Source organism: Nicotiana sylvestris, chromosome 1 (genome assembly GCF_000393655.2).
Source record: "Nicotiana sylvestris chromosome 1, ASM39365v2, whole genome shotgun sequence".
NCBI lineage: Eukaryota > Viridiplantae > Streptophyta > Magnoliopsida > Solanales > Solanaceae > Nicotiana > Nicotiana sylvestris.
Window position 1 is genome coordinate 50,190,358 of NC_091057.1, and position 21,760 is coordinate 50,212,117.

Below are 21,760 nucleotides of genomic sequence, written 5' to 3' on the forward strand. Positions count from 1 at the left end.
GGGATGAGGCATGATCATGGTAGGTGAACCGTTCCAGAAGTGTTTTTCCTTTCCACAGAAAAACCTGCACAGTTAACATCATAATACCTAACAGGATTAAAAATGATGTCACCTGAGTGGTAACACAGGACTAGGTCCTGAGTTCCCTTAAGGTATCTCAAACTTCTGTGGGCATCTTTCAAGTAGGATTCCTACGGACTTTCACTTTGGATTCTATTTTGGAGTGGTGATACAGAAGGAACTAAGGAAAAATGTTTCTTTTTTTGAATTTTTTTTATCTAACTCTAGAATAAAAGAAAGTGATTAACATGTCACATAGATGAGAGCTTTTGCGTTTCCAGTTTGGGACTGAAGTTTGATTGGTATGGGAGATTTGGAAGAATTTGATTTCCCTACACTGTGTGTTCTATTGCTTGAGAGGTGCCATGAGCTGCATCTCCACTCTTTCTTCAGCTTTAGTGGTAGTAAGTGAGTATTACCAGGTTCCTTGTGAGAAGTGAAAGATGATGTTGCATTGTCTTTCACCAGTCTCCTTCATCTTACTCATTTTATCAGCCTCCCTATTTGAAGCCTCAGATGTGTCTCAAGGACCAGAGTTGGTTCATCATTTGATCATCACTGTTTCTTCCTTGGCTAGATGAAGGTATCTTGTTGAATACCCTATGAGCACTTCCTTTTATTTAGTGTGCCCTTTGTTATAGACTTTGGGGCCTTGCTTTGTGGAGAGTACCCCAGAAGGATTCCTTCATTTGTCTTTGTGCATTGAACTTTCCAAGCTGATCCTTCCCGTCGGGAACATGGCATTTTTAGTCAAGAAGGTTCTCAGATGAGTTATCTTTCATTCAAGAAGGCATTTTCTTCCATTTGTCAGTTCATAGTGGGTTTTGATTCAGAAGAGACCTGATCAGACACCTGTTCACCAAGTAGAAAGCAATATTTACTGCTTTTGCCCAAAATTTCCTGGCGATTCCATAGTCAATGAGCATTGTCCATGCCACATCTTCTAGTTTTGTTCTTTCTTTCAGCAATACCATTTTGCTGTGGAGTCCTTGGTATAGAGAAATTGTGCGTGACCCCCTTTTTTCACTTGAATCTTCTTGACAAGAACCATTAACACCTCGAGAGTCTCATCCTTTGTTTTATGAACCCGTGTCTAGGTGACTCTTGAGTTTGGCAGACCAAGTACCAGGTCCTTTTGGGTTAATTTATTTGGAGGTGAGAAGCTTGCATACACCAATATTTCATGCCAATTTTCCGACTTCACCTTTGGAGATTAATGGTCGACCAAGTGGATGTTCTTGTTTCCTTTGTCCACTGAGACCACTCGGCCATCTATCAGATTGGTGCCTGTACTTTAGGCCATTCATATAGTACATGTTCCCAATTGAGTGCCAAAAAAAACTTTCCAACTTTATATTTACTGAGAATGTACCCTCTCCTTTCTTTTTGAGGATACATTCCCATTCCTGTAGGGCTTTCGGTGAGAAAAACTTCATAATGTTTTCAGTCACGTGCTTTGAGCATCTACAGTCCATAGTCCATCGCAGTCTGGTTCCTCTCACTGTTCCTTACACATGCAAATCAAAGGCTAGATTTAGGAACCCAAACTAGTTTGGGTCCCTTGTTATGATAGAAAGGATGAATAAGGGTTTTCCTAGTCCATGCAGGCAACATCTGCTTCTTGCGAGTGGTACCTGGTCCTTTGTTAGTAGTCACTTTATCAGTAAACACTTTATTTTTCTGAACAGACTAAACCCTGGCCTGATAATTTTCTTTAAAATGCCCATTTTTTCCACAGTGGGTACATAGCCAGTTATCAGGGACAGTGACATACTTGCTGTGAGGGTTGTAAGGAGTTTTCTCCCTTTGGAACCCGATGCCCTACCTGTTTCCACTATTGTTAAGATACATGGCAATGACATCATCTGAGTACTAGGTCCATTTCAGAGATTTCTCAAGATCAATTCTTACTTTCTCCAATTCAGCTTGAAGTTGTCGATTCTTCTCGAGTTCACTACATAGGCTGTTTTTCACAACAGTTAATTCCTTTTCAAGCAAGATGTGTGTCTCACTAGCTACTTCCTTCCCTTTCCCAAGACTCACATTTTTGTATTCTCTATTGAGTCCCTCAATGGTTTCCTCTAGATCAGTGCATATCACTAAAAGGTCATCCCTCTCTTCCTCAGTAGTTGCAATTTTTCCTTCTAAGATGTGTTTCTTATTGCTAAGACCTTCTATTGTTTCTTTAAATAAACAACTACTACCATCAGGTCGTCTCTCTCATTTTCCACACTAGTTATTCTTTCATTCAAGGCTTCCTTTTCTTTTTCAAGGTTAGCTATGGTCTCATTTAGGTCCACTACACAGACCACCAGATCATCTCTAGATTGCTTGGCCTCTCCTAGTTCTATGGTCATGATCTCCTTATTATTAACAAGGCTATAATAAGCATCAATGAGGATATTTTATAACGACCTTAGCTTCTTAGAAGAGTAGGATTTCAGATTTCTCTGAACATCCCTGAAATTTACCTCATCGTCTTCATCTTCTTCATCATCATCAGACTGAGCCATCAGCGCGAACAGTGAATCATACTTCTTTGCTTCAGTTTCCACTACCATCATGGAACTGTTTTTTGCATCTGGTTCCCTTTCGGATTCACTAGAGGAGTCTCCCCAAGCAGCAAGAGCCTGCTTAACAATATTGTCAGCAATACTTTTTTGATTGAATCATTTGTCTGGAACCGGGTTCCTTTTTGCTGCTTTGTCAGGATTTTGTTTGTATTGCTCCTGTTTCGCGAGTAGAAAGTCTTTGATAAAATGCCCTAGCTTTCCACATCTGTGACAGAGATAGTTGTTCCTTGCTTTACTTGAATTGCCCCACTTTGGTATACCACCATTTCTTCGAACCATCTTTTGAAATCTCTTAGTAAGATAGGCTATGCCACTATCTTCATCACTTGAGTCACTGCTTTCAGCTTTGAGTACCAGGTTCTTTTCCTTCTCTTAGGTTCTCTTCTTTTACTATATTTCTTTCTTTTCATCACGTATGTCTTCATATTACCAATGAACTTATCCATAATCAGAGTTTGTAGATCTTTAGCTTCAATAATGACATTTACCTTACTTTCCCAAGAACCATGTAGAACACTGAGGATTTTCCTTACAAGCTTGTTTCTGGGAATGACATCTCCAAGTGAATGAAGCTCATTTATGATGGAGGTGAATCTGGTGTGCATATCTTATATAGACTCATCATCCTTCATCCCAAAGAGCTCATATTCCGTGGTGAGCATGTCGATCTTGGACTATTTGACCTGAGTGGTTCTTTCATGTGCGGTTTGCAATGCTTCCCATATTTTTTTGGCAATGTCACAAGCTGAGACTCTATTGTACTCATTAGGTCCTATGCCACACATCAAGATTTCTTGGCACGATAGTTCTTTTCTACAACTTTTCTATCAATGTCGCTGTACTCTTTTCTACCTTTCGGCACCATTGGTCCTGTTTCTTCAAGCTTCTTCATGGGGACATGTGGACTATCACAAATGATATCCCACAGTTCTGAATCTTCTACCATCACAAAATCATGCATGCGGGTCTTCCACCAGCCATAGTACTGACCATTGAATCTGGGAGGCCTGTATGTTGATTGTCCTTCCTCAAAGATGGGTGGAGCAGTCATTGAGATCCTTTCTATGTGTTAACCTTATAGAAAGAACCTGCTCTGATACTAATTATTAGTTTGTATGAGTCCACCAAACTATAGAGTACCTGGTCCTATATGAGATGGTGCTGAGAATGCTATAGAAACTGAAAGTAAAGAAAACAAAGGATTTTTACGTGAAAAAATCCCACACAAGGGGATAAAAAAACCACGACCTACTATTATAGCCTTTTAACTTCACTACCTTGCAATCTCCCTATTACAAGCCACTTTGCAATAGCCCTATTACAAAGACTTCAACTAACTTGTGATGCTCTCACCACGAGCCACTTTATAACTATCCTAGTTACAAAGGCTTTAAACTTATGACTATTCCTAGTCACAACATAAACTCGAAAGTTTACAGATGTTTGGTTTTTTTCTAAGACAAAGCTTCTAAGAAAGCAAACTAGGAAAAATAATGAAGAGCAAATGACAAGATTACAACTCAACTACGGATGTACATAAACTCATTAAGAAACTGATCTTTAGTGGAGTTGTCTTCTTGTTTTTGATACAACAGTGACTTCAATGCCGGATGAACACTGTTATGCTTGAGAGAATATGACGGAATGCACAAAAATGTTGTGCCTTGCACCAGGTTGTTATGTCACAAAAGACATCACAATAGATAGTGATGTCAATTCTTGGTACACGCTTCTTCCCAATGAGAAGTGACTGTTGTACTGTCTGCACAACCACTTCTGTGGAGTTGCGTTCCAGCTGGATAGTCGACTTGTACTTCTATCAGAGAACACTAACGGACCAGGTCCTAGTTGTGTTACTCTTTTGTAACAGTTGCGAGATGGTCACTTTATGCTGTTACGTTCCAGCTGTACAGTTGACTTGTACTTCTGTCAGAGAACCCTAAAGGACCAGGTCTTTGTTGTGTTCCTCTTTATAATAATTGCGGACAGTCACTGACTTGTACTTGTGTCGGAGAACCCTAAGGGACCAAGTCACCAGGTCCCTGTTGTGTTCCTCCCTGTGGTCTTTCATTCATTTGCTGGTTTTCAGGCTTGAACCAGGTCAGTTAAAATGTATACCATGTGGGCCAGGTTCTCTATCTTGTTATTCACAACAAGTTTGTTAGATCATCAAAACATAAGAAGCATAAAACATTGAAAACCCATCAAAATGCTATACTGAGTTTTTGTGAATTTTCTTTTTAAGATCTGGTAAAAAGGATGTGCATTTAAGATGAACTAGATGTGCTTTATGCCCCCAAAAATTGGTAATTTAGTTTTAGTTTCAATTCTTTGGAAAAGTTCTTTTGTTGTATGCACATTTTTATCGCGTTCCTTGTATATATTTTGTTGGAAAAGTTTCTTCAGCATCTCATGGTTTCTATTCCTTTGGATGTTTGTGCTCTTTGCAGCCAATGGGTTGATGCATTTGTTTCAAGGTTATTTGTAGCTCCTGCAATATCTCATCCAATAAATTTCACTTGAGTAAACGTATTATTAAGCACCATTTGTTCATATATTGTGGTCCAAGGTATATTGTCTCTCCTGTAATATCTCATGACATAATCTTTTACCTATGGAGGAGTTGAAGTTTCCATTGAGGCACAGTACTAGCATCTTGGAGAAGTTGAAACATACTTTAAGCTTGAAATGAGAATAACCTGGGTCTATATTACTGGAGGAAGATCTATACATCCCGTTGAGATGTATATCCTCCCTCTATTAGCATTAGAATCAGAACCCAACTTGTTTAGGACCGAGACATAATAGTAGTTGTTGTTGTTAGTACTAGAATTCATGGGTTGGCATGCTGGTTTGATGTACTATTTAGTGGAACGTACACTATTGTATTTGCACGCTATTGTTATTTCTTTGCATGAATTTTGTTGCATCATTTCGTCTTCTGCAGCACTGTACAAAGTAATAGCTTTTAATAACGTTGAGCTAGTTAATTGACAATTTGACACTACCATGACTTATGAGGAATAAATATTGCAATAACTGCGCTGCGACGGGGGATTTTTAGTGCAAGGCCAGGTCTAATGATTGCTTCAATGAAGTGGTGGGGTGATTGTTACCTGAGACCAGATAGATTTTATGAACAAAGTGTTTCCTGCCACTTGCCTAACAAAGTGATCTTCCCCTTTTGATGATCATTCTGATATTTTCTTATCAACTTGATAGCATGAGAAGGCAAGATGTTTGATAATCTGGTGAAACAAAGCATCAAAGGAAATCCTTGCTAAATATAATTCTTTAAAAGAGTTGGAAATTCATCGACGAAGCTCTGAAACTGACCACGACTTCAGGGAAGACATGCGTATTCAGACGACTACTCCAAACTATATACTTTCTTGGAGATATTAAGTTGTCAACCCCAGAATCAAGAGTTGATCCTCTCTAAACTGTTGTGAACAAGGAGTTAGTACTTCCAATCTTCCTAGTACCAATTCGCAAATCAATAAACGCCTTAGTCTTGAATATTAGTTTGGAGACAATCAAGAAGGTAATCAGGAGCAGAAAATTGAACTCCATGGCAGAACTTGAACAAAACCATTAGAAATTATGTCAATGATTCTCTTGGAAGCTCCAGACCAACCTTCCTATTAGCATTCCATTGCACTTTTTCTCCATGGCTTTAGTAACTAGAAGGAAAGATTAAAACTTTCTTTGTGAAACAGAGCTGGAACAAGCATTCATATGAATTAATGATGCTAGTGCTCCCAAACCAGATACAAATTTAGCCCTGATAACTTTATGCATCTTATGATCTTGATTGATTAGCACCAAGTCACTACCAGATAAATGACTTCTTTCGTTATTTTTACTCCCTGAAACCCCACTCATCCAATCTGGAGTTGCTAGATTTCATAATCCACTTTTGCTATGAGGGTTTGGGCTCGAGCTCGATTTCAGCTGGATCTTCAAACCTGTGCCTTTTCGCATTTAGCATGTTGGGCACCACGGTTAATTCTGGTGAAAAGAGAGTACAAAAATCAAGAAGAAAGGATCGAATAAACTCGAGGTTTCTTGGACAAAGAGGAAAAGAAACTGCAGGAGTAACCCCTTGGAACTAGAATATATTGAGATCCAAGCCTCTGTGACTATGTCCACAGTTCTACTAACTTTCTATCTCATAGAACCAGATTAACTCCTGTGCAAGGCATAGAACAAGTGTCAAATGGTATTATTTGGCATTACAAGAAACAGAAATGCATATGTCACCCTGTAGTAACATGATAGCAACTTCAGAAGAATAAATATGAAAACCAGCAACATTCATTAAAAGCAACGGATTTGGCTAAAGGTGTAGCCTTCATTTTCAGCTGTTACCTATCAAAATTGCTGTGCTCCTATGCAAATAAAATAGTGGCTTTTGAATAATTTACAGGGTAAACAAGACAATCACTGACAAACCATCCTATTGTAGCGAAAAAACAAAGCAGAAAATAGCAACAGGCGTAGCCTTACAATACTGCTGAAACTGTTACCTATCCAAATTGCTACCAGTGTTCCTATGCAAATAAAATACTAGTGGCTTTTGAATAATTTACATGGTAAACAAGACAATCACCGGCATACCATCCTATTGTAGCGAATAAATGAAGCAGAAAATAACAACATATTTTTGTATCAAGAGTTCAAAAGAGCTTTGAGGTTTGATTATCCCATAATAAAACCAAAAAAACGCACTAACTAGCGGGTAGCTGCTTCTTTGTAGTCATAGATCTTGGCTGTTACACGATCATGCAGGTAGCAACATAAATGTTATTTCTGTATTTAAAGCAGCTAGATAAGACTTGCGGTCAGATTGCTTAAAGACCGTATTGCACAGAAGCAGCCACAATAAAATTTACATAAACTATTCTTTTCAAACAGCCCATGCCCACAATGCAACTACTTCTCTCTCTCCCCCCCCCCCCCTTATTAAGCACCATTATTTTCTGATGCTGAATTAATGCAAGCGACAAATCCAAGTTATTTCTTTGTAATGTAATACAATTAATCACTGCATATTTTCTTCAGGGTGAAGAATAACCATTACAAAACTCTATGAGACGGCGAATTACCATTCACACAACTCTATGAGGACAAAGGGTTACCATTCATAAAATTCTATGGTTCATTTTATTGAATCAAGTATGAGGACCAAATCAAAAATATATATGCAAAATACACCAAAAATGAACAAGGAATCATGACAATATTAGTCTAATACCTGAGAACAGCATCATCTCGGCATATTACATCAATATTAGTCTAATACCTGAGAACAGCATCATCTCGGCATATTACATCAAGCAATATGGTAACCCTCGGTTCCCTTGATAAACATAGGAGAGACAAGACTCTCCATGAAAGTTCCAATTCTTTCAAACTTGGCAGTTATTCCATCAACCTTCAAATCTCTCCATTGATCCTCTTTCATGCTGTAGATAGTCAACATCATCATCATCACTGATTGAACAAAATGGTACCGAACCATACTCTAAATATAGTCTAGCAATCCTAAATCTAGTCCAAGACTCCTCATCTCCATACTCTCTCATCATCCAAACATCAACTTCGTTTTCTAATGTATCAAATAACATACAAAGACACCCTCTAAGAGCCGAAAGCTTATTAAACACAAAATTATTGTTATCAAGAGTAGCAGGTGTTGGCACCTCCAAGAATTTCTCATTACTGAAATCAAAAGCAACAATTACATATGAATAATCAGGAGCTTTCCTAGCCAACCAATGCAAAGCCCCATTTACCAAAACACCAGAAGCACGCATACGAACTGCACCATAATGAGGTAAACTCTGAAGTCTCCTCCATGGACTCGCTCTCAGAGAGTAGACATCAACAAAAGTACATTCAATATGCCCTCGATATCGAGAAAGAGTAACCATCTTATAATCATCAGTAGCAAAATCATACCCTAGACCATACACGCTACAACTACCAGGTAAGGGAATAGCCAAATGAAAGTTTGCAATTCTATGGTACTCTAAGGTTGTGGGGTTGATTAAATATTTAATCATTTCATCATTCAATACCAAGACCAAGCCATTACATGAGCCAACAACTCTTACCCAGTTATCTGAGAGCTGCTGAAAATTAAGTTTTCTTGAAATGGCATCAGTTGTTCCATTTTGGGGATTGTGGTTAAAAGTGATAGTGTGAACTGTGAAGTTACAAGCAGAGACATAAATGAGTTTCTTTTCTTCTTTAGTGCACCGGACTGCCCTTTTTTTGTGATTAATGAAATGCTTTTCTTACAGATAATCCAAAGAGTAATCGCATATCATTGACAATCTAACACTTACAAAAGAAATCATTAAGAATTTAAACTCTTATCTATAAAATAAGCAATATTTACCATTTTTCCAGCCAGAAACATAAATAAGAGAACTAAGCATAATTGTTTCCGATATGCTAAAACATTGCAAAGCTAAAAAGTTGTTTACTGCAATTCAAAGGATAATATCCTTGCTTTCACAAGATGAGAATATTTGATACAAAACATACCATTAAATGCGCATATATTGCTACTCGGGTCCTCTGATTTTGAGAACTCAACCGCGATATGAACAATCAACCTGAGGGCTCGATCAAAACGGACCCTTCTCCTGATGGTGCTGCAGTACTGCCTTCGTATACTTCACAATATACCAATCACAAATGGACTGATTGCATAGAAGAAGAAAGTTAAAACAGAATCAGTCATAAACGAAGAGGAGCTAAAAGGAAAACAAGATAAAGATATGAAAGTAAATTGAATTTCAGTCATTCATCGATGCACATAATCTTCAATAGTAACCTTTTTGTAGCTAAGAAAGACCAGGCTTAATTTGCAAACCCCTAAAAACTCTAACAACAGGAATGAGAACTAACTTGGAAGCAGAAACTTAAAGTGGCGCTACATAGTTAAAACTGAAACCTTGCTAGATTATTTGAAAAGGGAATGCATAAAGCCAACAAATTAGTGGTTCTAACTTCTTGAAAATTAGAAAACATCCGATAGTTCGAAAACTTTTAAGGACTACAAACAATAAGGATCTAGTGTTGCCCTCTTAGGAACTTGACTGGTACTTTATCAATAGACTGATGTATCATAGACGAAAATGACCACTTAACCTTGAAAATCCTTACTTTTGTTTTCTGATCTTCCGAGGATACCTCAAAGACATTGTCTCCTTCTTCACAACTGGTACAGCAAAAAACACCTCTAGGATAAAAAATAAAAATAGACTCCTCGCCACCTTTCTTGTCGAATGCATATGCAGTAGCTGCAGCAATATCGCTGCTGAAAATTGTAGTTGAAGTGGAGAGAACTACAGCATATTTCAGCTTATTTAGCTTTTGGAACTAAATCAACATCAATCTTGAGGAAAATTAAAATACTTGGCACATCCGTAGCTCCACTTCTTCATACCACAGCACAGGCTAAACAATGATTGTTCATAACATAGCCATCGCTACTAAGATTAGTCCTCTCTCAAAAGAAGTCTTAAGTGGAACTATCTCCCATATAACTGCACCAGTACGATGTTGAAAAATTCCTACAATATTGTAGCTTGTAAAATTAGCAAGTTCACACCCTACCAACATTTCATGACCAACTCTTGACTTTGCTGAATTGGCACAATCCATCAGAATGGTAAGTGGAATATAATTATGGAACATTCTCTTTGAATCTGACATCTTAAGAAACAAGCTCAAAGCTTGCATTGTGCAATATAAGCTCAGTGCACTAATAAATGCAAACTATGGCTGTCCAACGGGACGGGCCGTCCCGTCCCGCGTCCCGGCCAGGCCCACTTCATTTTAAACGGGATGGGCCAATGTTAAACGGGACACGGGATGGGACGGGACGGCCATTTCGTCCTGTCCCGCGTAATTTTTTTTTTTTTTGAATTCTAGCTGTTGGGCAACGGCTTCAATTGCAAAAAATAGCCGTTCCCAATGGCCAAAAACGGTCATAAATGGCCTCCACCCCCCCCCCCCCCAAAAAAAACACCCCTCCCCCCAAACTTTTAATATAACCTCTAAGTTTATTAAATTACACTTTGGCCCTATTTTCTACTACAAAAATCCCATCCTTCTCCATTTTTCCCACAAAAAAATAATTATCCTCTCTCAAATCTCTTATATTCTATCTATATTATTCTTTCAATTTTCTCACTATCAAGTGATAACTTTCAAGTATTGGGGCAAATTTTTTGAGCAACTTTCAAGCTTCAAATTAATTCATCAAGTATTTGGAGCAATATTTTGGGCAATTTCTTCAAGTTTCAATATTTAATCACGGTGCACTCGTTCCATCTCCTAATTTTAATATATAATTTTCGCGTATCATTTTAGTGCTTAATTTTTGTGTTTACTTTACGTGTTATATTTTCATATTTCATTTGTGTGTTTAATTTTTGTGTTAACTTTTTAATTTAATTTCGTATTTAAATTATGGCACCTAAAAATGTATTTGGCATGTTTAAAAAAAGTAGTAAAAAAATAGTAAAGGTTTGTAGTAATCCTAATCCTAGTCCTAATCCTAACCCTTCTCCTAGAATTAGAAAACATATAGATGAAATGACTCATGTTGATGAAACTACATTTTTCCAACCCCCCGCATGTTATAATATTAATTTCGGAGAACAACTAGATCATAAAACTTTACAAAGACAATTTGGCAATGATATTTTTTTTGAGGACGAAGAAAATGAGGATGAAGAAAATGAGGAAGAAGAATTAGATGAAACATCCACTAGTCGCGCAACACAAGCTTCAACTCAGAGTCAATCTCGGTCTGAAGCTTTACCCCCTGTACCCAGGGGTAAGCTTAAGGCTGAACTTCCCAAAACATCAGTATAGAAATTTTTTAAACATGATAAAGTCAATAATAGTGCTATATGTGAAAAATGTAAGCAACAATTTGCACACACAAAAAGTGGTGGGATGAGGGGTTTAACTAGAAACTTACGTAAAGATCACAAATCTTTATGGATACAAGCTAACATAGAATCCGGAAAAATTATGGATCCTAGCACCGGTACTGGCACTCCTAGTGGATCTGGCGGGGGTTCTAATTTTGTACAACAACAGCTTGACCCTGCTTCTGGTACTGTTTTACGCCCCTATAACAAAGATAGAAATCGTGAGAACTTAGCAAAAATGGTGGTTGTCTGTGGCTTACAACAGGTTGTGAAATTTCTCCTTCTACTTCTAAGTCTAGAGCAGAAGTTTTATCGAATGAAATGGATGATATAACAAGTTTTGATTCCTCTATTGATGATGAACTTGATTCTTATCTTAATCAAGGATTGGAAAGCATTAAAGACGAAGAAGGCAACGAACAACTTTTGGCATGGTGGAGGGAGCGTGGCAAGGCTTTTCCAACACTTTCAATAATGGCCCGAGATATCCTGTCTATTCAAGCATCATCAGTAGCATCGGAGAGTGCTTTAGCGCAGCAAGATTTCAAATTGGAGAACATAGACATTCATTAGCGGAGGACAGTCTAGAGATTTCCGTATTATTCAGAGACTGGATTAATTCAGAAAGAAGAAATCTTGGTTTTGAAAAATTAACCACTAGGGAAGAAGAAGAACACAATGAGATACTTAGCACTGGGAGTGATGACGGCATGGAGCTCATGGAACATCAATCAACATTGCCAATTCCAGAACAATGTCTGAGAGAAATTATTGATAAGTTACAAAGAAGCTATATAGGAGCTTACAAATATTAGTATGATAATTTGTAATTGGCTACTAAGAGGCCTAGTTCAAACAAAACCCTTCCTAGAAGGTGGTTGCATAGATTAGGTGCTCTTCAAAAGAATTATATTTGTATGTGAGATTTGAAAGTTAGAGTAATAAAATAAAAGGCTCTAAGCATTGAATTTTTTGTATGAATTGTCTTAGTTACTTAATACTTTGAAATTATATTAAATAAATTATAACTCTATTATAATTACTAGAATATTTCATTACAAGTCTTTTATTTTAATATTTTATAATTCTTTACTTAGTTTTCTAATTTCCGTTTTAACATTTAAGTTTATTAAATAAGTCAAAAAACTAGCCGTTGCAAACTTTAAAAACTTAATCATTTTCTTTGTCTCAATAGGATTAGTAAGGTAAGGTTTAGCCCGGTTTGAGTTGCCTTGGTCCTATGCCTTTAGAACAATATCCACATGGCTATGAGATTATATGCCCTCGTGAGACTTTGCCGGCAGCTACACCATGAATCCTCTACATGAGGCTATCATCATAAGGAAATGTGAGGCGCAGAGGAGTGATTATATAGCCAAGGTATATGGGTAACAATACCGGTGCTATTGTCCCCCTTATTTGTACTTTTCCTAATTGTTGTATTTTTCTTTCTTTTATTAATAAAAACCTAGCCATAGGCGCTTGCCTAGCGGATTGCCAAAAAAAAAAAAAAAAAACTTAGTCATTGTCAAAAAACTAGGCGTTTTTTTTTTAAAAAAAAACTGCACTTAAGGCCCACGAACCCATCCCATCCCGTCCCATCCCTTTTGTTAGCGCGACGGGATGGGCCTACCGTTTCGTCCTGTTTGTCCCGTCCCGCCACCGTCCCGGCTAAATGTCCTCCCGTCCTGTCCCATTAATTTTGTCCCGTCCCGTTGGATAGCCATAGTGCAAACTCATCTTTAAAACCAAGCGTATGATAGATATTTTTCTTATTGACATCATCCAATATATCCCAGCAACAGCAAGTTCTACTGCAGCATTTTGACCCTCAACAACTTTGTTATCATGCTCACACACTAATCCAGCAAAGGTGTTACCCACCAAGATCAAACACCACGGTAGTTTTGTTAATTCTCTCAACAAGATCATAAGCTAATGAGACAGCGACACCAGTGTCATTGTTTGCCAGAGACACCTTCATTGCCGATTCCTTCCATATTCCACTAACTGCTACTAAAAGAAACCAAATTATCACAAATGAAATAAACAACCAACCCATCCTACATGTGTCATAGTGCTGCCAGCTGATTAAATGAACTAATAGGATGACATCAACATCAATCCTAAGAATTTTCAGAAAAATCTCAGTAGCATCCTCCTGTCCTGCATCCCTAGAAATAATGTCTAATTCCTCGAATGTAACATCACATGCCGTTACTTTTTTTTTAAACGGCAAATAATAACTTTTATATAGATATCCATCAAGAAGAAATTGCTGTGTGGAACCATCACATGCAGTTACTTTTGTCACAACAATTTCTAGATAGAAGCTCTGACCAACTAATCCAACCACCACATTTAGAATTAACTGAAGACTCTTTACTGTTGGCATTCTGTTTTTCACGACATTCAGAGAAAAGAAAATGCATGTTTGCAGGGTATTTGGCAACTCAAACACTGGAAGAATTGGCCACTGTCAATGCAACTAATTAATTTCTTGTAATTAATTTGCTTGACAAAATAAAGCGGGCTCAGTGCTATAGAATTGATCCACTGGCCTAGGAGTTAGGACATTGGAAGAGCTTCGCGAGCCTTGTTGACCAGTAGGAAAGAATGGTCCTATTTTGTACCATATGCTTCCATTTGAATTTATCCTTCTGTTTTCTATTTACTATCATGCAGCCTTTTGGAAGTGAACGGTACTCGCTACATTTTATGGTATCCATAGGCACAAGACATTTTACACAACCAACGCTGGATCCAGTTTTTACAATACACAATCAAGCATGTCGCAACATAAATGTTATTTCTGTATTTAGAGCTAGGTCACATTGCTTGAAAAGGTATGCACAGAAGCGGGCACAATAAATTTACATTAGTCCATTCTAAGGTTAACTCATGAATCAAGGAAGAGTCAAAATATCTGGAAACTATTCTTTTCAAGCACCAAAATGTAACAAAATTTTCACTTAAAGCACCAACATTTTATGATGCTAAACTAATTCAAACCACAAAACTCTACTAGTTCATTTTATTAAATCAAATATGATGATCAAGTTAAAGATGTTATCTGGAAAATAGTAAAAATGAATAAGAAATTGTGAAAATGTTGTTGTAATACCTGAGTACAGCATCAACTCAGAATATTGCATCAACTTCAGTTCGGATGTCAAATGTTGACAACTCTCTATGAAGGTTATAGGTCCATGCAAAGTAGTCACTCCATCAACCATCACATTATACTCGTAAGAAAGAAGAGAAACTCTTTTTTTTTCTTTTTCTTTTGTGATTCTCTTCCCACTATCACTTTTACCCACAACCCCCATAATGGAACAACTTATGCCATTTCAAGAAAGCTTAATTTCCCGCAGATCTCAGACTACTGGAGTTGTGTTGTTGGCTTGGTCTTGTTGATTAATTGGGAAGAGGTTAAATATATAAGAATAAACCCCACAACCGTTTAGTATATGGAAGAGGTTAAATATTTAATAAACCCTACAACCTTAAAGTACCACAGAATTTCAGTCTTTGATTTGTGCTTTTACATTTACAATATCGGCACGGCATCACCCTTCGTGCATTAACACTCACTCACAAATATCATGCACGGCATCACCCTTCGTGTTTTTACACTCTTCCTTACCCAAGCAACAATCACAAAGCAATTCGGGCAAGGGAATCAATAAAATCACAATAGAATCCCGGCAAGGGAACAATAGTATATCAATAATATCCCGGCAAGGAAACAATAGTATATTAATAATATCCCGGCAAGGGAAACAACATGATGAGCAATAACATCCCGGCAAGGGAAACAATATCAAAGCAATAACATCCCGGCAAGGGAGACAATATCATAAACCTCTTCTCTTTTACACAATTACTTCACAACTCAATTCTCAACTTGAGCCAATGGTCTACAATGTTCAATTACCAAGAATACTTCTATAAGCCTTGTTCAACATTATAAATCATCATATTAAGCATGGACAATACCAAACGGAGTCACATCAATCATAGTATAAGACTCACGGGCATGCTTGATACCGACGTATAGATACTTGTCACCACACCTATACGTCGTACTCAACAACTAACGCATAACAAATAAGACACAACTCCTAATCCCTCAAGCTAAGGTTAGACCAAACACTTACCTCAATGCCATGAATACACTCAAGCTCAACTATCGCTTTAGCCCTCGATTTCACCACTAATTCGCTTGTATCTAGTTACAATTTACTTAATGATATCAATAAATGCTAAATGAATCAATTCTAATGCATGAAAAATAGGTTTTATAATGATTTTCCCAAAAAGTCAAAAATCGACCCCGGGCCCACATGGTCAAAACCCGAGGTTCGAACCAAAACCCGATTAACCATTCACTCACGAACTCAAATATATAATTTGTTTTGAAATCGGACCTGAAATCGAGGTCCAAATCCCCAAAAATTGAAAATCCTAAGTTCTACCCAAAAACGCCCAATTTCCCCATGAAAACCCTTGATTTTGAATTAAAATCATGTAAAAAGATGTTATAGATTGAAGGAAATAAGTTAGAAGTTGTTTACCTATGATTTGAAGAAGAACCTTTCTTTGAAAAATCGCCCAAGGGAGCTTAGGGTTGGAGGAAGTTAGAAAAATGAAGAAAATTTCGTCTAAGTTTGATTTTACGCAGGCGCAGATATCGCATTTGCGATGTCATGTTCGCAAATGCAAACTCGCAATTGCGGCCCAGGCTTCACAAATGCGAAGGTAGGCCTGCCCTGTTAACTTCGCAAATGCGAACCATCGTTCGCAATTGCGATCACTGATGGAGTCGTTTTGCGACATAGAGCTTCGCAAACGCGAAGGTCACCCCCCCCTGCCCAGTCACAGCAAATGCGATGGTTAGTCGTAAATGCGAGCTCGCATTTGCGATCAAGGCTTCGCATTCAGCAGCTGCTCCTAAATTCAAAACACTCCGCGACCTATCCAAAACTCACCTGAACCCTCGGGGCTCCAAACCAAACATGCATGCAAGTCTAAAAACATCATATGGACTTGCTCGTGCGATCAAATCATCAAAATAACATCAACAACTATAAATTAAACCTCAAATTCATGAAATCACTCAAGAACATCAAAATTTCCATTTTCTCAAAATAAAGGTCCGATTTATACTAAACGAACTTCGATTCTTACCAAACTTCACAGATTCAACTTAATTATTATATAAGACCTGTACCGGGCTCCGAAACCAAAATACGGGTCTGATACCATCAATTTCAAACATCTTTTCTTTTCCAAAAACACTTATAATTTCAGTTAAACAATTTCTTTCAAAAATTCATTTCTCGGGCTTGGGACCTCGGAATTCGATTCCGGGCATACGCCCAAGTCCCATATTTTAATACGGACCCTACGAAACTGTCGGATCACGGGTCCGGGTCCGTTTACCAAGAATGTTGACCAAAGTCAACTTTAATCAATTTTAAAAGCTAATTTCCTTATTTTTCTTAGATCTCACAAAAAGTTTTCCGGAAATGCGCCCGGACTGCGCATGCAAATCAAGGTAAGACAAAAAAGAGGGGTTTTTAAGGCCTCGAAACACAGAATTTACTTTCAAAACGAGTGATGACCTTTTGGGTCATCACATATTCCAACTCTTCTTTTGCATTGAGGTGCATTTTTCTTGAAGGTTTTAATATTAGCATTAGATATGTAACTATGTCTATTCACATACCTGTGTTTTGACATTAGTGTCTGTCCAAGTTGTGGATGCAATAACCTATTTGCAACACCATGGATATCTGGCAGGACAGTTGGAACAGTAGCAGCGGAGATAACACCAAAATTGGTAGCACACTCAAAAATTTCTATAGTAGTATTACTTGCCATAGTTTCTTAGATTGTAGGAAAATGACACCGAAAAATAACAATAATAATACTGCTTCAATATTATTTGTAAGAAGATACACGGATTGACTTGAGTCGTGCTGGGCACTGTCCTAAGAAACTATTTCAGCAATATGAAATGTTTTTCCAGGATTAAACAAGTTCATCTCTGATTTATTTAGAGGATATAGGAATCAGCAAAATATTTATATTACAATAATCCAACAAGATTGAAAAGAGAATAGGACAAAGAAAATTTATAAGAAAAATTGGAAGTAAGAGAAGCTAAGAGAGAAAGGGAAGAAGGTTAAATAGAAAAACACTTCTGATGGGTGTATTATCGTGCAGCCAAATGATGACTATTTATACTTGAAATTGCATGGCATGAAAGTGGCTAATCAAGTTTGCCACTTGGCATAGTCTTCTAGAAGGCTAAGACACTTGTCATTAAAATAGCCACACTTTCCAATGGTGGTCAAAGGGTGGAACAGTGGTGGCGAGAGACGGTGAAGGTGAGCTTAGCTTGCTACTGCTCTTTGTTCCTAGGCTGCTAGGATTTGGACTGTGGTTGTTGAGGAGATCCGATATAGATGAGAAGGTGTTGGTTTATGGGTTCTTTCCAATGGTAGTCAAAGGGTGGAACAGTGGCGGCGTTACAAGGGTGAGAGCGTAGATGCTACTGCTTTTTGTTCCTATGGTGCTAGGTTTTTTTAGGCTTAATTGTGTCTGGCTTTTTCTCGACAATTATTTGGAGAAAACGAAAATAAGAAATTTTAGCGTTTGCCTGGATTTTTTTTCCAGCACTGGTGCTCATCGCCATTGCTGGAACGGAGAGCTGCCGTAAGAGTGTTTTTTTCTCGAATCTGTACAGGCACGACAATTTTTTTGGTAAAAATGAAAGAACTTTTAAGTTTCCCAAAGCAGCCAACTTCAAACAAACACTAGCACAAACATATTTAACAGAAGAAAAATCATCGAGATTCTATTGATATTGTTGTATCGCTAGTTTCAGTGGAGTTGCCAAAATGGAAATTTATTTATGTTGGTCTGCATTAGTACCATTTTTGCCATGCCATGCACCACCTCGTTGTCTTGTCTGAAGCTATGCCTGAGTACCACTTGACCCTTCCTCCTTGTTTGTTTCATCAACCACCTGTATTCAAAGATAAGGTTCATGTAAGTAGGGTGATCATTGTCTAACATATTGATAACCTCTGATGCATCTGTTTCTATTTCCACTGGCGTTAAGTTGTGCTGCATTATAATTTGCAAACATCCTCTCAAGGTTTGGAGCTCCACTTGTGTTGCTGATAGGGTCGGAACTTTCATGTGAAATCCTAGTATCCAGCTTTCTGTGTGATTTCTTGCTACTCCACCTATACCACCTTGGCAATTATTACCATTGAAAGCACCATCTATGTTGAATTTGTACCAGCCTTTTGGTGGTTTATGCCGGTGTATCTTGATTTGTTTATGGATTGTACTATTGATACCTTTCTTTGTTAATAGGTTATATTCAACAACATGCTTTATAACGGAGTTCCAATTTAGGCTATAATTTGTATTATTATGGTTATTGTTGTTCCTGTTTTTCCAGATTAGCCAAATTGCGAAAGGGTATATATCATCCCATTTGAGGTATGTATGGTGAAAAGTATGGTTTGCATCCCTTATTTGGTCTATCCAGTGGTCTTTTGAGGTGTAATTGAGACGAATTCCAAGATCAATCCAGATGTGCTTAATAGAGGCACAACCCTAGAAAGTGTGATGAATAGTTTTATCATGTAGTTTGCATGTGTGGCGTTTAGGGTTAATGTTTATCGCTATATGGGCTAGGTAGGCCCTAGTGGGGATCCTATTATGGTAGTATTTCCAGATGAAGATTTTTATTTTATTTGGACAGTGAAGATTCCATAGCCAGTTGTAATCTTTTTCGCATGGTTCGTGTTGATTAATGAGTTTATAGCACGAAGAAGTTGAGAACATCCCATTTAAACTAAGGCTCCAAATATTAAGAATTGAAATAGTCAGAGGAGTATTGTATTTCATAATAGCATTTATGTTATTTAAGATGCTATTTGGAAACTCAAAAGATAACTTTGTGAGGTCCCAATTCTTCCCCGAAGTTATATTACCAATAGTGAGTTTGTCTTCATTTTGGTTTAGGGGGCTTTCAATAGAGTTCCTTAGGTTACTTATGTTAGGGATCCAATTTGATTCCCAAATATTAAGGTTGGTGTTGCTGATATCCCATCTGGTTCCTTTATTGCAATAATACCAACCTTTCAATATACTTTTCCATATGAAAGAGTGATGATTTTTATTCCTAGTACTCCCATATTTATTAGTTATAATTTGGGTCCATAGATAGGTAGTGTTTATTAGTCTCCAAGTTAGACTGGTAAGTAAAGTCAGGTTTTTGCTTCTAGCTTTCCTAATTCCTAGTCCCCCTTTTTCTTTATCCCTCGTAATGGAGTTTCAGCTAAGAAGGTGGATTTTTCTTTTGTTGGGAGTAGAGTCCCATATGAAATCTCATTGAATCTTGTCAATGTCCTTGATTGTTTTTGTAGGGAGATGGGAATATTGCATGATATGATTTGGTATGTTATTGAGAGTGGATGTGACTAGAGTGCATCTATCAGTCATATTTAGCCATCTAGCTTTCCAACTTCCCAACTTCATTCTCATTATATCGATCACAAATTGATAGTCTTTGTGACTAGGTTTCGAGTTAATAATAGGAAATCCTAAGTAAATACCAAAATTATCACTAAGCTTGATGTTGAGGATGAAAAAAAAATGAAAGAATTTTAGCGTTTCGGGGGGAAAGTTTTTTCAAATTTCTTTTTTTTACAGGTTTTGCAAAACTTAGAAAAACATTTCACCCAATAAATATTTCTCTTTTGACTTGTTTGTGTGCTCGGATAATATTTGATTTGAAATTGAAAAAAAGTATTTCAAGTTGAAATTCATGAATAAGAGTATTGGAAAGTTGAAGTTATATTTAGAGTTGATTTTTACTCGAAAAAAGTTGATTTTTTATAATTGAAAATCATTATTCTATTGAAACAAGTTTTTCGATATTTGTTAATTCTGAAATTCGCTATTGAAATATTTGTAAAATACCTGTTTGAGGAGTATTTTAAGTGAAATTATGATTTTCACTCACAATTTTTTTAAACTTACTTTTATCTAGATATTACAAGTGAATAACATGTACGTATTGTTATGCAATGCTATTACCAGTGAGTATTAATACATACTTCTTCAGTTCATGAGATATACTTCCCTAGTTAGTCAATTTCAATTTTTTTCTATATATTTTAAAATAATTTAATTTTAAACTTTTTTATTTTACTGTTAATAAAATTTTTACGGCCATACAAATATTATGGATATGCTTAAAAACCACAAGTTTCAAATGTCATATAGTCATACAGATATTATAGCATATTTACAAACACAAATTCCAAAAATTTTCTTTCCTTAAATTTCATATCAGAATCAAATTACGTCTCGTAAATTAAAACAGAAAGAATAAAATGTTATGTAGTCGACAAAATCACATTATTCATCCACCAATTTAGCTTTCTTTTTCTTCTATAAGCTTATTTCTTCTTTTCAAATGCAGTCAAGGGCGGACCCAAAGGATATAATATGATTCACGTGAATCTATGGTGCTCTGGTTAAAATATGTATATGATGTACATAATTTGCAAAAAATACGTATACATATATGATGGCACCCATGACAAAAGAGGTGAAGTGATGCATTGGTTTTGGCCCCTTATTCTCAATAGCCTATAGCCTAAGGTGAAGGGATCAAATTTCTACCTAATTTTTTGTTTTAAATTTTTTCTTGAATGTTTCTTTTCCTTTTGTTCCTACTAATGCAATTTAGTGTCATGCTTAACTGACTTTGATTCTACTTGTTGCTAATGCAAACGTAGAAAAAATATTCTCCTCAACGAAGCTCATAAAAAAGGATTTACGTAATAGCATTATTGAAGAATTTTTGAATGGTTGTTTAGTTTGCAATATAGAGCGTAAGGTATTTGCAACTGTAAGTAATGATGCTATTATAGATAATTATTAAAGTATGTAAACTCGTCGAACACAATTATAAATTGGTGATGTTTTCTTTTTTTATGATAGTGAAACTAATTATTTTTTGCTAGCTAAGTTATTGTATTGTAAAATTTTTGTATCATCAAACTCAATATTTATCTTAAAAGTAATGGTGCACACATCTTCCCGAAAGCCATGGTTATGTTAAGTTAGAGT

At 36.8% G+C, this 21,760-nt stretch overlaps 1 long non-coding RNA gene across 6 annotated transcripts; it reads right to left on the reverse strand.

Annotated features, from left to right (window-relative positions):
* Nucleotides 1-5,885: 5,885 nt before the first annotated feature.
* Nucleotides 5,886-18,769, reverse strand: LOC138874447 (uncharacterized). 6 transcript variants are annotated; one of them, XR_011401447.1, is made up of 4 exons: nt 18,536-18,768; nt 17,325-18,339; nt 9,189-10,222; nt 7,835-8,101 (listed from the first exon to the last, which is right to left on the reverse strand). It is a non-coding gene; the product is annotated as an uncharacterized lncRNA (long non-coding RNA). The 6 variants fall into 6 exon arrangements; XR_011401437.1 differs by lacking the exons at nt 17,325-18,339; nt 18,536-18,768 and adding an exon at nt 5,886-6,825 and having other exon boundaries at nt 7,939-8,101; nt 9,189-10,640; XR_011401442.1 differs by lacking the exons at nt 17,325-18,339; nt 18,536-18,768 and adding an exon at nt 5,886-6,825 and having other exon boundaries at nt 7,891-8,101; nt 9,189-10,640.
* Between the last annotated feature and the right edge of the window lie 2,991 nt (nt 18,770-21,760).